This window comes from Moschus berezovskii, chromosome 2 (assembly GCF_049115385.1).
Source record: "Moschus berezovskii isolate FMDL1 chromosome 2, NW_MosBer_1.0, whole genome shotgun sequence".
Taxonomy (NCBI): Eukaryota; Metazoa; Chordata; class Mammalia; order Artiodactyla; family Moschidae; genus Moschus; species Moschus berezovskii.
The window spans coordinates 129,350,780-129,365,514 of record NC_142461.1 but is presented as its reverse complement, the minus strand read 5'-3'; the positions used below and the strand labels follow the sequence as shown (position 1 = coordinate 129,365,514).

General features: G+C 36.6%; 1 pseudogene; it reads left to right on the top strand.

Annotated features, from left to right (window-relative positions):
• The first annotated feature begins 11,709 nt into the window (after positions 1 to 11,709).
• On the top strand, positions 11,710 to 12,893 carry LOC129537690 (translation initiation factor IF-3, mitochondrial pseudogene; annotated as a pseudogene).
• Positions 12,894 to 14,735: the final 1,842 nt, after the last annotated feature.

The following is a 14,735-nucleotide window of genomic DNA, read 5'->3' as shown; positions in this document are numbered from 1 at the left end:
TGGTTGAATCTCCTTGCAGTCTAAGGGACTCTCAAGTGTCTTCTCCAACACCACAGTTCAAAAGTATCAATTCTTTGATGCTCAACTTTCTTTATAGTCCAACTCTCACATCCATACCTGACTACTAGAAAAACGATAGCTTTGACTAAACAGACCTTTTTGGGAAAGTAATGTCTCTTCTTTTTAATATGCTGTCTAGGTTGGTCATAGCTTTTCTTCCAAGGAGCAAGCGTCTTTTAATTTCATGGCTGCAGTCACCATCTGCAATGATTTTGAAACACCCCAAAATGAAGTCTCTCACTGTTTCCATTGTTTCCCCATCTACTTGCCATGAAGTAATGGGACTGGATGCCATGCTCTTAGTTTTCTGAATGTTGAGCTTCAAGCCAACCTTTTCACTCTCCTCTTTCACTTTCATCAAGAGGCTTTTTCGTTCCTCTTCACTTTCTGCCGTAAGGGTGGTGTCATCTGCATATCTGAGGTTATTGATATTTCTCTCAGCAATCTTGATTCCAACTTGTGCTTCATCCAGTCCATATATTTGTACTTGGTGAATTTATCTCATCGAACTGTTTTAATTGCTCTCTCTCTCATTTTTCGTCATACTTTAATTGTTGAACAACCTGAGTCATTTTTCCCCGTGTAGTTTTCATTTAATATATTCCTTTTAACTGTGTATTTCTTGTAAATTCTGAAAGATAGAGGCTGGATCAAATTCAGGTTCTATTTTAATTTTTTTTGTCAAGACTACTTCTTAGATAGCAGGGTTTGCTTCTAGTGGAAGTACAAAATATATTTCTTGTTGTTGTAACCACTCATTGAACATCATTATTTAGATCCATTATCTCATTAAGACTTGCAAAAATGTTAATATACTAATTCCATAAACCTTTCATGAAAGAAAATTTTCCTTAGCAGCAGTTTGGTTACTTTGAGGTAGAGTTTTATAGAAAAGGCAGATACGTTAATCCCAAACTCCCAATTTGTCTCTCCCCCTTCCCCAACTTTCCCCTTTGTTTAACCATGTTTGTTTTCTAAATCTGTGACTCTATTCCTGTTTTGTAAATAATTTCACTTGTGTCATCTTTTTAGAGTTCACATGTAAGTTATATCATTTGACATTTCTCTTTTTTCTTATTTCACTTAGTGTGATAATCTCTAGGTCCAAAAGTAGTTAATCAGTGAGGACCTACTGTATAACACTCAATAATCTGTGATAACCTATGTGGGAAGAGAATCTGAAAAAGAATGGATTTATGTATATGTGTAACTGAACCACTTTGCAACTGAAATTAAATCAACCTTGTAAATAAACTATATACCCAAATATAAATTTAAAAATTAAGAAAGAAAAGGAGGATAAATACTTGATTTTCCCCTTATTTAACAATTTTCAGTAACATATGTTGGTTGTATAGCATTTTCTGAGGGTTGCTAATACTGGTTCATTAACCACTGAGCCATCAGGGAAGCTCTCCACATTGTTTAATAACTGGATGAATTAATATAAGATCATTAACTGTGACAGGATCATTGAAGCTTAGCAATAAAGCTGAAATCTTTGAAGGAAAAGTCACCAGATTTGAATATATAAAAATATTAATGTTGTTAGAATTGTAACAAACTAAAAATGTGAAAAATAGATGAAGGAATTTATTTGCAACAGACATGGCAAAACATGGGCAAATGTCTCATGGACTTATTGCAGTTCTTTCCATTTATCTTTGAGTTTGATGGCTCGATGGGTAATGAACCCACCTCCAGTGCAGGAGACACAGGAGACATGAGTTCAGTTCCTGGGTCTCGAAGATCCGCTGCAGAAGGAAATGGCAACCCACTCCAGTATTCCTGCCTGGAAAATCCCACGGACAAAAGAACCTTTTGGGCTATAGTCCAAAGGGTCACAAAGAGTCCAACACGACTGATGATTAAGCACAGCCACATTTATCTTTATGAATCAGTCAGATTAAATACTTTAGCATTTTTAAAAGAAAAAGAAATGTCCATGGAAATGTCTCTATTTAGTAACATGTGAAAAAATAGGAGTGTCAAAGATCACTTAATCTTCATTTTCTTCCTTTAAACATCAGAGTGAATTTTCATTGTTCAACTATTCTTTTTCTTCAGGTATATATATTGTTAATCAATTGTCCTGTACTCTGTCTTAGTTTCTCATATTCCTAATTCTTATATTACCAGTAGAATGTGATTTTTTTTTCAGAGAATCATCTAAATACAAAGAATATAATGCAACACTGGAAGATATAGGCCATAATCAGGTTTATGGTATTTTATGAAATGATCCCCAGCTCCCTACTCCACCTCCTTAGCATTTTCACCTTTAAGAATGATTAGGCTTTCCCTGGTTCTTCCTTCATTATAGATGTTTGGGAAGTGTGTATGTGTATGTTTGTGGGGAGTTTGAGGGGAAGGTGTGCATGTATGTATCAGGGAATGCAGGCGTCCAGGTAGTAGGCTAAGAGAGTAATTTTCATTCATTTTTTTCTTAAAAGTCTATTAAGTCCGTGGAGTTGTAGCTCTTAAAAATCTTTAGGAATAGATATTTAATAAATCAAAATCTTCTGAATAATTGATATTGACATGTACAATGAGACATTTTAGGTCTAAACACATACTTTCTGGTACCTGTTTGCATTGCTTTTTCTTTTCTTTTCCAATGGAAGAACGTTTAGAAATGTTCTAAGTGAGGAATTTCTCATACTTGACACTTGCTTTATTTTTGCTTAACAAATCTACACATTTTGAAAATTACAAACAGAACTTTGAAAGAACTAAAATTCACCTTATTGTTCAGTGTTTATTCAAGAGAGTTGTATCATTATTATTTTTTATTGATGTTTCTATTTTCTGTTAGTTTATTGCCAAAGAAAGAAAGAACACTCAGACCAAAGGTTTGCCAAAAGTCAGAATGCTTGTTTTTAATTCACCTGGATCAGAATTGAATCCACTTCTTTGGTTAAAAAAAAAAAAATCAGAAGCACACAGTAATGTGTATTGCTCTTAGTCCAACCTAAGAATGCATCTATCTGCTATACTTTTTTCATATTAGACTCAGGCGCTATTATATCTCTCTTTCGATAGGCTTTATGCCACTTCCACGAGGAAATGTACATGAAAAACTATAAAGGTACTGATGACACTGAGCTTCCTAGCTTCCACTCCTTTGTCATCCTCTTTAAAAGTTTTACGTTTTGGGATTTATTCTTTAACAGAATGGCCTATGCTACCCCCAGTCCTCTCCTTCTGTATCCTTCTCACCACTCTTTCCAGGAGAATCCATCTCAGAATGGATGTAGAAATGTATGACAAGAATAATTATAGAGGAAGTGGATGACAGTTCTCCAGTTGCTTGAAAGGAATGAAAGAGGTGACGAGTTTTATTGCTTACAAATTTTACATTTATCTGTCCAGGAAAAATTGAAGTAGTCAAAGAAAATTTACTTCTAACATCGATTCTGGCTGGCAACTTTGCTCAGTTTCTGGCAAATATAATATAATGATAGCTTCCTGGTCCAGTTTTATTATGTCTTGGTGTCGATTGTTTTCAGATTACTGCTGTAAATTGATTGTTGGTCCTAGGTTTTGAAGTGATGAGAGTTTTTTGCTTTTTTCAAGGTCTGCTCTATTTGGATGTTCAAAGATATAGCATCAAGGTTGACTCCTGGAGAGTTCATATTTTAAAACCAAACTGGTTCTTGCTTCTTTCTGACTAAATATAGTTTCTGAAAACTGACTTTCCTTTACACTGTCTCAACTTTATATTTCTTTCTCATGTTTACCCCAAGGGCCTAATTATGAACCCCTACTAGGCTTCTTCTGAGCACTAATAGTATTTAAAGTTCAATGAGCTCTTTGTTAATGCTTTTCCCAGCTGGCTGGAAAGAAGCTGTTTACTTCCTCATTTGTGTCTTGCTACTTCACCTGTATGGAATAAGCTATATTTATGTTTGTTTTTTTTTCTTTCTCAAGTAAAACATATAAGATTTGGGGCTTTCACTGAAGCTACTTATTTGGCTAATATTTAAGTGCTTTTTTAGTTTTAACGTACTCTTTATATTTGTCAATATTGACTAATTAAAATTCGCGAAGCTCAAAAGAGATCTAAAGAAATATTCTTGATAAAAATCTACCTGTTAGCAGTTAAGGTATGCATCATGATGACAGAAAATTTCAATGACAATAAATGGAATTCTTATTTTCATTTCTAGATTTTGCTGTCAGCCTCATTGTGCTCCACACAAGAAGGATGATACTCAGAAATAAAAGGACTAAAACATCTCAAAATTCCAGTGTGGTTTGGTACTCAGTAAGTAAGGAATGTCAAAAATAGGAGAGTTTCTAAATACCTGAGTTCTATATTGTTGGTGTGCATGTGGTGTTTTCTTGTTGGTAGTGTGCAGAGAAAGGAAAAATAAATAATTCTATACAACATTCTGGCTCTGCTGAGCATAGATTTCACACTGAGGGAAGACTAAGAATAGCAACAACTAGTCTAGGAAGCTTCCACGGTCCCAAGCAGTTCTTTCCCACAGAGAACTACTTTTGTCTGCAACTTTCGCACAAAGACCCCCACTTTGACTGCTACACTGCACATCTTGCTCAGAAGTGTAGTCACTTTATTATCCCATTATCCTTTTTCACGTGTTTGACCTGCCTGTCAAAACTACTGTGGGAATGAGAAATACTTTGTGCACATTCAACCTCTCATCGCACCTCTCACGGGTGAAGGGCCTCCTTCTGAGTGAAGTCACGGCGGATATGCTCAGTCTTGGAAATAATAGACGAATTGCCTACCCTCCTTCGTGAACTTCTGATATTGCACAAAGCAAACTAAAGAAACAATGTAATCTCTTATTTTAAAATTTAATCTTTCACAGCCTGTTATCTAAGGCAGTTCCTTTGTGAATCTGCTGACACCTTAAATTCTACTTTGGAAATTTCCACTCTGTTTCAAATATCCACTCTACTCAAAATTTTATATAAAGTTATCTCCTCCATACACTATCAGTATGAACTTCTTCTTCCTTTCTTTCTTTCCTAAAGCATTCTAAGTCACTTCAGGAACCAGCTCCCTTAAGACAAAACCACTAAATCTTGCTGCTTACACAGCAGCCCCAGATCTTACAGTGCTTGTCAAAGGGTGAGAAATATTTTCTGTGTAAGCTCCTGCAAGGTTCAGAGGCTTACTAGATTGTGCTTTCTAGCTAATAGGAAAGAAAAGAAAACTGCAGAAGCCCCTAGAGAACCTTCTGGCAGAAAGTAGATAACACAAAATAAAATCACTGTTTTATTTTATTAAGGACCTTTGTGAAGGTTCATTTGAAACAATTTAGTCTGTCTAACATAATTAAGTCACTAAGCAGCATCAGATGGTAGCCAGTTACAGCCTTGGATTAATAATGTCTAATTCATTTATAATTACTCTAATACATGTCTAGGAAGCATAGACAGAATTTTACAAAATGCAATATGATGAGTAAGGACAGTTGAATGATGAATAATAAAATAGATTAAATTGTAGTCATTTGAGCTGCTATTTGCAATGTATGGCTGCCGACTGGCTACCCGAGATTGTTTTGTTTGTTTGTTTTTGGTGTTTTGATAAATAAGTTCAATAAAACTATCCAGATAGGATATCTGGAGCTGGAGTATGAGAATTATTTCTGGGCCTTCACCAGAAATGAGTTTTTTGAGACAGCAACATTAAGGAATGTTAAGGGAGGGTCACTATGGAAACAATATTGTGTCCAGCAAGATCCACTCTGGTAAATTCCCGACTCATTATCTCTTAATAATTGATATTCCTTAGCTGGGTTGAAGTGAGTTTAATCAATTGGTATAGGAGCAAAAGGAGGATAAGGGTTAGATAGAAGACTTTTGCTGTAGACAGATCTAAAATTGATTAGGGTTTGAAATGGGTTTGTTGAAGGGGTTAAGAAACATTATGGATGAATAAATGGCATAAACTCTATTGTAGCCCCATTTCTATATTTGCACTTGAAATTTAAAGATTTTTGTTCCTCTAGAGTTTGAGAAGGAAAGTCATGCTTGAGCAGAGCTTTTCTGATGGAAGAGAAGGCACATCTGGTATTACAATATTTAATTGACTAGGCACGGGGTTAAATCTCAAGGTAATTATAGCATGTGAAAAACTGTTATCGCTATGTTTCAGAAGATATATATGTAGAACAACTTCTGCGTTGCTGAATTCTTATATTATACTCAGCAAGACTGATGTTGTTAATAAATTCCATCTGCTTACCTAGAAGGTGAATTATAGTTATTGGTTTAAAATTGTTTACATTATTTGAAACAAATTGTTACAAACATAGCATAGATGTTATATATTTTTTCAGATTACATAGGTTTCAATTTGCTTGATTTATTTACATATATATATAAGAAAATATAAAGTAAAACACTGTAGATTATTTTCTTGTTGTGAGTAACAGAAATTTGGAATATTCTACTATTTCTGGTTATATGACAACTAGAAAGATTGAAAGACTTCTGGGAAGAACTAACCCTGGGACCTTATATGTATTTGGATTAAGATAACAAATGGAAATAAACTCTTTAAAAAAGTTCGATGATTGTTCAAGTCACAAGTTTCATTTGTTCATTTGACAAATATTAGTGAGCTGACTATATGCCAGGTACTGATTTGGTGTCTGGGATGTGGCAGTGAAAGAACATAGCCTGTGCCCTTGTTTGGACTGAAACCGAGAATAGACACATCTTCCCAAAATAGTGTCATAATTAATGGAGGAGAGAATGCAAAACCAAAAATGTCAATAGGAATAGTGGAACTGAAATTTTCATTGAGACTTCATGAACTTTGGAAAGCATTTGGATACATAATTTACACTTGCAAGGTTCAACTAGTGTTTTGTTGAAGCATATGTTTATAAGAATCCATGGGAGAAATAAGCTTAGTACTCTAACAGGGATATCTTGTTTCCCTTAAGAAAAAAATATATATGTATGTGTACATATGTATATGTATTTTATAAACACTATAAATTTCACTTCCCTTTCTGCATTGGCTGCTGAGAATATCAGTAATAAATTTGAGGCTAACATCTAGCAATGGAAAATGAATGAATGTGTTTTTGTTATTATCTTTCTTTGTTCTTAGAATCTATTTTTAGAAAGACACAGGATTTTAAACAAACAGAAAAAATGACCGTTATAATCATGGTTCCATTTGTAAATCCAGTCGATGCTTTTTAAAGCACTGCAATACATCAGTTCTTTCAATAGATAATAGGACCTGAGCCTACCACTGTAGAACAGTTTCCTTAGAGCTTAAAAAACACATAACTCTACTTTACTAAGATCAGACTCCAGGTCCCAGAAGAATATTTTTCCTATCATGATATATATTCCTATTCCTACATGATATATAATCCTATCTATCTATACACACACACACACACACACACACATAAGGAAATGTATTTCCTAAACTGGATAAAATCAGTTTAAAGTAAAATCCGTCAGTGCAGACAGATGACAATAGCAAACCTTAGAGGGGTGGAAGATGACACTATTGAAGGATGTGTTGAGGGATAGTGAGTTGAAGCAAATGGAAACACTGGGAAACAGAAGCAGAAAATCAGCCAGTTATCATCCCAAAGATCCCCAGACTCTGAAGATATCAATTTGTGCCACAAACCAAAACACTTTATGTAATATGTAAAGAAATAATCCTGGTTATAGATATATTTGGATAAAGGGTAATAGATATTGACAATATAAAGAGGTAATATAATTGCTCTGAGATAGATGTCATTTGTTCATCCAACAAACAGCATCAAATAGCTCTGACTAGCAGTAGCATTTTATTTGGTATCAAAAAATGATGGTGGAATTTTAAAATGTATTGAGTTTGTTTTACATACTAAAGGTTGCAATGGTAGGAAGGTGAAAGTGAAACTGAAGTCGCTCAGTCGTGTCCGGCCCTGTGCGATCCTGTGGAAGGTGGCCTACCAGATTCCGCAGTCCATGGGATTTTCCAGGCAAGAATACTAGAGTGGGCTGCCATTTCCTTCTCCAGGGGATCTTCCCAACCCAGGGATCGAACCCAGGTCTCCTGTGTTGCAGACAGACGCTTTACCATCTGAGCCACCAGGGAAGCCCAGTGGTAGGAAAAAGAGTTAAAAAATCCCTTAGGATTTGTAATCTACTCCAAAGTCAGCATGAACAGAAAGAACTAAATAGAAATTTCTGTATTTTACATATTTATTACTCATTGTGTTTCAGTTAAAGCAAGGAAATACTTTCTTACACGATTTGATCTACCTTTTTTCTTAAAAAAATAATTTTTAAGAAGTTAGTGGTCACTGACTGTGGTTATCACTGGCTATATCACCAGAGGGCTGAAACTACTTCCTCAGGTTTAGAATGTGGAAATCTGTTCAATAAGTGATTGTTCAGTTAAGATTTTTCTAGGGTAGAAGCTGACAGATGCAGAAACTGGTGGCTGAAGTAGTGGGTGTATTGCCACCTCTCTCTTTTGCTGTACTGAGGTGGAAAGTAGAGGCCAAAAGAGCTATTTTACATCCTTTGGCAATTTACCAGCATTTTACAAGCAGCCACTTGGCCAGCTTCAAGCTATGTTTACTGCCTGCTAACATAGATTAAAATGAGTGCAATTTCCAGCTTTTATGAAGAGTATCAGCTGACTGAGTAATCAGATGTTCACCTGTATTGCTTACTGCAGTGAAACATGGATTAAATGTGTAGTGAAAATATCAGTTTATCCGTACAAGGAGCTAGATATATTCATTTGCTTTCTTTGACCTAGCTTAGTTCTTTCATTGGAAGAGAAGGGAAAAGAGAAATGATGTCCTAATTATTTATATGTTTACAAGTCTCCCCCTCCCCTAAGGCTACTGTTAAGTTGTCACACTTCATACACTCTGTGCCACAGCAATTAAATATTTCATTAAAAAGGCATTAATGATAGATCCAATAAATTTATCCTATCCAGGCTCCACAATGATAGCAATTCAAATTAGTGTTGGTCTCTGAGTGATACTCATGAAACCATAGCCCAGCAAAGGGACAATTAGATGCTGCTCATGGTCCCTGCATCTTGAGGTCAGATTGAACAGCCAGGTGCTGAGTGGTACCTTCTAACTTAAGTGGATGAGAAAAGATTATCTCATTTGTACTCAATAAATGAATTGTTCAATAAATGTGACAAATGAGTGTGTTACATTTATACTCAGTCTTTAGATACTAGATTGAACAATTTCCATAACGCTGGCTCTTTTGAAAGGGTTCTCAAAGGCTTCTGTTTCTTGGCTTCTGGTTTTAATTTTAAAACAAAAATGAAAAGGTACTCCATAAGCAAATACCCTATTGCCTTTGAAGCATTTGATCATTGATCTAATGAAGTCATATATATTTATTAAATGCCTATGGTGTGTTTTCAAGTTACTGTGGCCTCTGATTTAGAGAAGAGTTCTTGTTCTTAAGGGTATGCTTTTTTTTTTTTTAACTTAGAGGAGAAAGGAAAAACTGATATGAAAACATAAATATTAATGAAGAACTTTAAATGATGAGGGTCAAATGATTTGTTCTCACAAGAAATTAGGTTTGTGTATATACAAAGAAATTATTTCCAGCTTATATAATTAAGAAATTTACGTATGATTGGGATTTAAGTTTAAAAAATTCAAGGTTGTAATTTTTATAGTTTTAAAGTAGAGGGAATATAAGTTTTATTTACTGGAGTAGTGGAATAAGAAGTAGTAAAGAACGTTGGAAGCATATGGTAGCGGTTACTAGAATTTTAACTTTCAGGTAATTAATTTTATTATACTAATCACACAAAGCAACATTGCAAAAATAATGTAGGATTTAAAAAGAAAAGTGAAAGAAAAAATAACTTGGCTTTGCATCCCTTCTCAAGCAAATGATCTATTTTCATTTTTCTATGTTCTCACAGAAGATTTTCGAACAGTGAAATGGCATGATTAAAAGTGTGTTGTCGGCCTTTTAGGAAGATTAATCTATCAATAGTAAGCAAGATGAAGAGTGAAGAGAAGTGCCTGAAACCTAGAGACCAATTATAATTCTATTGAAGTAATCCAGGTGAGGAGTGATAAGGGCCTGAACAGAAGTGGAAAGAAATGGGAAGTTGTAAGAGGTATTGAAATGGAAAAAATCACTGATTGGATATGGGACATTAGAAAAAGGCAATCTTTAGAGATGACTGGAGCCTGAGTTAACAGCAATAGTTTCAGAGATAGAAAGCAGAAGTAGAATGATTAGAGTAGGTATCATGAAAAATGACTTATGCGGCATATTATATTTGAAAAATATGGTCAGACAGAAATTATGCTAATATATTTAAAGATGGACAATTGAAATATATATACATATTTCTGATCGTGAGATCTTTTCCATATTCCAATCCTTCTTAATCATGTAAAAGGTACAGTTGAAGTGAAATCAGCATCATGGTGATGTGAATCAATGCTTATTATTATTTTTTTTAATCTAGCCTTTGATTTACAACTAGGGCTTCCCTGGTGGCTCAGAGGTTAAAGCGTCTGCCACCAATGTGAGAGACCTGGTTTCGATCCCTGGGTCGGGAAGATCCCCTGAAGAAGGAAATGGTAACACACTGCAGTATTCTTGCCTGGAGAATCCCATGGGCAGAGGAGCCTGGTAGGCTACAGTACGTGGGGTCGCAAAAAATCGGACACGACTGAGCGACTTCACTCACTAACTCACTTGATTTACAACTAATCAGACAACTATAACCAAAAAAAAAAAAAAAAAAAAGTACTTCTGCAAAGAGTACAGGCACCTGAGCGATTCATTCATCTATGCACCCCAAAGTGGGTGGATTGGATCAAGGAGGAGGTGGCGGAGCAAGGAGAGTTGCAGAGAGGCCAGCAGTGGCCAGGGGCAGTGATGGAAGAGAAGTTGGTTGCTAGTCCAGCAGTGTGCTGGCGCCGTTTTTCTGGTTGAGAAGGGTGGAGGATGAAGGCAATGAATGGGGACCCACTTAGCCACGTGTGTGCGGCAGGAGGGAGTAGGTGCTTCCTGAGGAGAGGTGCACTGTCTAAGGGGAAGGGAAAGAAAGGGAAATAGGTAGACAGAGAGAATAGAAGCAAAATATCTCCTGTTGTCTGCCTCGGAAAGCGAGAGGACTGTCCACTGGCTTCTGGGACCCCCAGCTTGAGGATCTTCCTACCAAGTTGTGGGCATACCTGAAGTCCCCAGTGTTAAGTACACACTTCACCCTGCTCTGCCACCATCTTTTTCTTTTTTAAATGCATAACTCCCAACATTACCAGAAATCAGCTCCAATAAGAAAAACTAAAATCTTCTCTATCTAGAAAGCAAAAGATATTCTCTGCACTATAGAAGGTGAAGGGGTCTCGCCCCAGAGCCTGTTTGCGGGCTGCTTCTGCCAAACCTTATCAAGCAGTGGCCTGGTATAGGACAGTCAGGGCTGTTTCTAAAGAGCCCTGGGAAAAGGAGTTAGAACAGAAGCAGGAGCTGCAGGAGAGGAACGACGACCAGAGGAGACGGGCTCTGAGGACATCTGTCGGTCTGTCTTCCGGTACTCGCAGGATGTGGAGTTTTTCAGTGATCTCAAGTATTAGCTGGCATTCTCCACTAAATGCCATACACTGGGGATGAATACAGGTCTTCCTAAAAAGGATGGCTGCTCTTTTCCTGAAGAAATTCACATTACAAGCCAGAAAGACTGAGAATAACTGCATTAGAACATGTTTGGGTAACTACAACCTACAGAGGCCAGTGTCCGTACAGCGGTCCCCAGTACCAGCCTGCCTCATTCACACAAAAGCTTTTAGTACTGAAGACTCCCAGGTCGAGGGAAGGGGAAATAAAACAAAAAGGATGAGACAGCTTTCAGTAATGTTGGGAGAACAATCAACAAGCGTTATCATTCACGTGTCTGACGAGCAGGGCAGCGACCACATGCACAGAGCTAACGCGATCAGGCTCTTGCCTGCTGAGCGGGACCTACGGCTGGTAAAGAGGAACCCCAGAGTGGAACCCGCCCAGTATCAGCTCCTCACGGGCTCACAGATCCACCAGGTGTGACTGCGGCTCAGAAAGTTGGAGAGGGCCCAACTCAAGCTGGGACCCACCCTGACAACGGAACTGACTTTTTTCTTCAAACTTTGGACAACGTGATTTGGATACAAGGAGTAAACAGATTCAGCTGTGGATCAAAAAAAAAAAAAAAAAAAAGTACATGTGTATCATCACATGTGAAACGAATCGCCAGTCCAGGTTCGATGCATGATACAGGATGCTCGGGGCTGGTGCACTGGGATGACCCAGAGGGATGATACGGGCAGGGAGGTGGGAGGGGGTTCAAGATGGGGAACACATGTACACCCGGGGCAGATTCATGTCAATGTATGGCAAAACCAACACAATAATGTAAAGAAATTAGCCTCCAATTAAAATTTAAAAAAAAGGAGTAATCACATTAAGGTTAATGGGAGAATGTTTCTATATCACTTTTATAGGTAAATAAACTGACAATAAAAACATATAACAATAAGTCTAAAAAAATTTTGAAAAGCACAAAATTCAGATTACAATAAAGTAAGGGAAGAATGCAGGCAAGCCCGCAAAAAAAAAAAAAAAAAAATTCAGGAGACAATAGAATCCTCCAGACGATGTCTGGAAAACCGACCTTCTCATCCAAGCCTCAACCCATCAGAGGTGACAAGACTGTGATGTGTGTTCTTGGTCTCTTGAGCAAAAAGGAGGAGAATGCGTAGAGAGCAGTTCAGGGTACCCAGAGAGGAGACACTGTGAGCAGGGAAAATGAGAAGGATGGAGCATCCGATGTCCTGCACCAGTGATTTTTAATAAAAAACATGCTTCTGAGAGATGGAAAAAATAAAAGAAAAAGGCTCCTAACTATCAATCTGTTGCTCTATTATAACTGAAGTGACCCAAGCCTTGCCTAAGTAAGAAAGGTGTTCGCTATGTCAAATGCAGTGGCAGAGACACTTCTCATGAAACACTATGAAAAAGCACAGCTTTACGGTGTCACAAAAAGAAAATGGCTGTTTCCCATCAACCAAACCCAAAGACATGGACCATTATGATCTATACAAGGAATTTCAAAGAGCTGTTATGAAGAAATCCAACAAACTAAAGAAATTCAGAAGGGCAGTTCAATGACCTCAGAAATAAAAACTAACAGACAGAGGAGTACTTTACTAAAGAGACTGAAATTCTAAAAAAGAAACAAGTAGAAATTCTGGAGAGCTGAAGTACTCAATAAATAAGGTGAAGAATGCCTTAGAAAGCTTTGGAAATAGAAGAGATCATATGGAAGAGAGAATTAGTAAGCTCAAGGGGAAAAATATAGAAATAATTTTGATGCAGGAGGAAAGAAAAGTAAGGTTTTTTAAAAGTGAAGAAACTATGTGAGAACTGACTCCATTAGAAAAGTCAATACAAGAACAATGTGTTTCTTAGAAGCAGAAGAGAGGGAGAAGGGAGCCGAGGGTATATTTAAAAAATGATGGTTGAGAACGTCCCAAACCTGTAAAGAACTTGGTATACAAGTCTATGAAATTATACAACATCTTGTTATCTCAATGCAAAAAGAACTTCGATACATTATATTGAAATTATCAAAAGTTAATAATACAGGAAAAATTTTAAAAGCAGCAAGGGAAAAAAAGACGGTCACCTATAAAGGTACCCACCTTAGGCTATGAAGAGATTTCGTAGCAGAAACTCTACAGGCCTGGAGATAGTAGAATGGCATATTCAAAATATTGAACCATAAAAATTGCCAGCCTAGAACATTCTATCCAGCAAAGTTATCATTCAAATATGAAGGATAAATTAAGGCTTTCCCAGATAAACAAAAGTGAGAGAGTTCACTACCACTAGGCCTACCTTACAAAAAATATTGAAAAGAACTCTTTAAGCTGAAACAAAAAGACTAAAGTACACAATACTCTATAGGGACAGACATAAAGGTAGGATGGTAGACTGAAATTAGGTCAACTAGGGAGCTGTTTCAGTAGTTCTGGCAAGGGATGTTGCAAGGTAACTGGAATTAGAATTATAGTTGTGGAAATGGTGAGTATTAGTTGGATCTGGCCAACATTTAGAAGCTAGAGCTGATCTGATTTGTCAATGAATAAGGTATGAGGTGTGAGAACAAGAAAAATTAAAAAAAATGATGTTGTTCTATTGGCTTAAACAACTAAGAATGTTGGTACCATTTACAAAGATGAGTAAGACAGAGGAAAGTGCAGGAAATTATTTTTTTTGTTTGTTTGTTTTAATGTGTTAATCCTGGTTTTAATCTGGGACATCCATGTGGTGATGTTGTCTAGAGAGCTGGACACAAGAGGCTTAACTAAGAGTGAAGTTTGGATATGTAAGTTTGCTTTTCATCCATAATAGGGAAATAAAGAGAAATCTGCTATGAACATTAAGAATAATCAGAGATATGAAGTTCTGGAGAAGGTGAGGAATGAAAGAAAGAATGTTTCAAGAAAAGTTTCTTCAGCTGTGTCTAATTCTGGTGAGAATTAGAGTAAGATGTGTTCACAGAATTAGGGGAGATTTGCACTGGTTGTATTAAAAGTAAACAGGATCATTGTTTAGTTAGTTAATCAGATCTAAGTATTTTTTTCTTTGAATTGATTTTTTAGGCAAGGCTCAAGGTGGTGTTG